The sequence below is a fragment of the Vitis riparia genome, chromosome 18 (assembly GCF_004353265.1).
Source record: "Vitis riparia cultivar Riparia Gloire de Montpellier isolate 1030 chromosome 18, EGFV_Vit.rip_1.0, whole genome shotgun sequence".
Classification (NCBI taxonomy): domain Eukaryota; kingdom Viridiplantae; phylum Streptophyta; class Magnoliopsida; order Vitales; family Vitaceae; genus Vitis; species Vitis riparia.
Window position 1 is genome coordinate 24,078,592 of NC_048448.1, and position 3,120 is coordinate 24,081,711.

The following is a 3,120-nucleotide window of genomic DNA, read 5'->3' on the forward strand; positions in this document are numbered from 1 at the left end:
CAACAAAAAGTATTTAATTGATTGAGGGAAGAGAAAAGATTCACCTGACTCAACTTCAACTGAGAGAGTGCTTGAAATACTCCTACAAAATAAAAATCAAGGATGATCAGAAAAAATATATTTTAAATGCTTTTTTTTTTCATCTCATTTTTTTTCTTAAATTTTCTTATACTTTTTTTATACCCTTGGATTGTGAAGCCTGAATTAATATTATTGTGTTTTGCTTAAGATGTCATGTAGGGATTGAACTCGCGAGGGTTGAAGGGGGTAGTAGTGTTTCTTAAAGAAATTTTTTTATGTGATGATTATCGAATTTGCTTCTATTATGTATTTAACCCTTTTATATTTAAGGTTTTGTTTTTAAAGCATGCAACCGTAATTGAGAAGTCTTTTATCAAGAGATTCAACATTGTAACTCTTCTCATTAGTTTGATTGATGAATTGTGGAATGTTGCTGCACTCTTGTGAACAAAGGGATCACATTAAAAGTCTTTTTTTTTTTCTTTTTTTTTCTGATCATGTGTGCGTGGTTTGGTTACCATATACCATTTTCTTCATCAAATTAACTGATGGTGTATATATGATTTACGATCTTGCTTGAAGCTTAAAACTCTTGAATCAGTGTCCAAAACTTTTTAACAGATCTTCTTATCTGGATGGTTTGTTCTGATCAGAAACTGACATCATGAGATCCTGGCGAGAAGGCAGAAATGGTACTGAAAACAAAATTTCAAAATTCAAACAAAACTTAATCATGCATAAAGATTCCGGCCATGAGTTCATATCCTGAGACCCCATGAACAGTAAGTCCCATGGTCAGTACAATAGCCAAACAAGGAATTAAAGCATACACAAAAGATATACTGCTGATGCTAATTGTCTTGACTTGGAAGGTGGGCAAAATACTTGTGTTTGAAGTAGGCCAAGAGTTTGCTGCGATCAGGAAGATTTTCTTTGATCACAGGAACTTCCTTAAAATTCTCAGTCCATGCATGCAGGCGGGGCAATTTGGAGGCGTCCAGCACTTTCACACCCACCAGTTCTTCTATGATATCAAACCAGTGAGCAAACCATCCCAACACCAGGTCTAACAATCCTATATCCTCACCCCCGAAAAACTTCTTATCCCCAAGGGCTTCTTCTTCAATGATTTTCAGCACTTCAGGGTTTCTTTTGTAGCTTTCTCTTGTTCTTCTCCAGTATTGGAGTTATAGAATGCGTAGAAAGTGGCACCCTAGAAGGCCAAATTTGTTGTTAGAATGATAATTTTAAAGGAGAAAATATGATCAAAAGACATATATAGTGTTTTTATTTACCTTTTCTACTGCAAATTTGATCCAAAACCGGGCTGTTGCTCTCTCATAAGCCCCTTTTGGCAGCAATGGATTGTGTGGCCAGGTTTCATCGATGTATTCAAGGATAACAAGAGACTCTGCGACTGCTTTGTCACCATGAATAAGCACAGGGATCTGCTTATGAACTGGGTTGTTCTGTATCAGCAATTGGCTCTTGTTGGATAGGTCTTCTTCTATATGCTCATAGCTCACACCCTTTAGTTTTGGAGCCCATATTACTCTGTGACTAAAAGGGCTTGCCCAGAATCCCAGTAGCTTCACTCCGGCCATTGTTATTAGTTCAAGGTGTGGAGGTCTAGTCCTCCTTGCTAAATGGAGTCTCTTTGCTTGGGCAGTAAGCTTCCAGTTTGAAAAATGGACTGGGAAACCATTACTTTTTGGCCGGGTTTTCAGCTTATGCATGTGTCATTAAGCTAAAGTCAAAGAAAAAGAAAAATAATACTTTTTAACAACATTTAAATGACTTCAATAAATGTTTATATTTACTAGTAAGTGGTTGTATATAATGTTGGGTAAAAGGTTTTAGATTGAAATTTAAACAAAACCAATTGAGCCCAAAACAAAATAAATAAGAAATTTAAAAATTGGAATTAAGACATTTATCAGGAGCATACATTGTTCTTAAAGTAGATCTACCCTCCTCTAAAATCAATCTCATTGTTGTAGGGAATTGATGTCCTACCTCAAGGATTTGATAATTAAGACCTTGTCTAAGGCGCACTTCCCGAACAAGGTATAGCAAAACTTGAGTGGTAGGAAAAGATGAGACTTTGAAAGAACCTCAAAAAGATGCAAAGAGAAGGTCAACTACAGCAACAACAAGGCTACAAACTTGGATCTAGGAAGAGGAATGTTGCAGCACACTCAAATGCAGTGATGGGTGGCTACAATAGTGGACTTGGATGCAGTAGGCGTATTGCAACAAGCTCGAATGTAGAGGACTGTAGGCTTGGATTATAAGAGTTGATTAATATGATGGGTTGTCGGTTTGTCGAAAAAGATGGATAGCAACAAATAGATGGAAACAGGTGAGCAGAGCTAATGGCGAAGCCAATAGTTTAGTTCGGGCGGGGAGGGAGGGGGGTGTTGGGGGCAACCCTTAAAACAAATATAGGTTTTAACCTAATGGTCCAAAGTTGTCATTGTTACGAAGGTAATAATAGTCTTGGGTTCAAGTCCTACTATTGCAAGAAGTGTAGTTTTTTTATTTTAATATTTTTAAGGAGGACACATGAAAATAGATGAGCAGAATAGATGGATTGCAACAATTAAATGGGAATGGAAGATCATTTTTTTTTCTTAGGGTCTCTAAGAGAGCAATGAAACAGATGAGCAGAATAGATGGATTGCAACAATTAGATGGGAATGAAAGATCAATTTTTTTTTTCTTAAGCTCTCTAAGAGAGGGATGACTTTTATAGGCAAAGTTCTAATAGAACTCTCCTATAAAAGTTGAACGACTCAACAACTTTAATTAGAATTAAATTAATTTTAATAAAAACATGATTTAAATGACAAGTTAAGCTCATTCTAAAAAAGATCAAAGTTAAAAATTAATTTTAGATTTTCTCTTTGTAAAAGGTGGTTGGAGTACTACATGCATGTTGTGATGTGCCAAATGACGCACATTAAGGTTTCTCAAATCAAGCCACCTGAAATCCCATTAGATGGCTTGTGCCCCATGGGTACATGAGGCTCCCACTTTCCTATTCAAAAGCCCAAGAGGCTTTAGAAGTGGCCCATAATTTAACGCACATAAAGTATT

At 36.3% G+C, this 3,120-nt stretch overlaps 1 pseudogene; it reads right to left on the bottom strand.

Annotated features, from left to right (window-relative positions):
* Window positions 1-872: 872 nt before the first annotated feature.
* On the bottom strand, window positions 873-1,625 carry LOC117905569 (annotated as a pseudogene).
* Window positions 1,626-3,120: the final 1,495 nt, after the last annotated feature.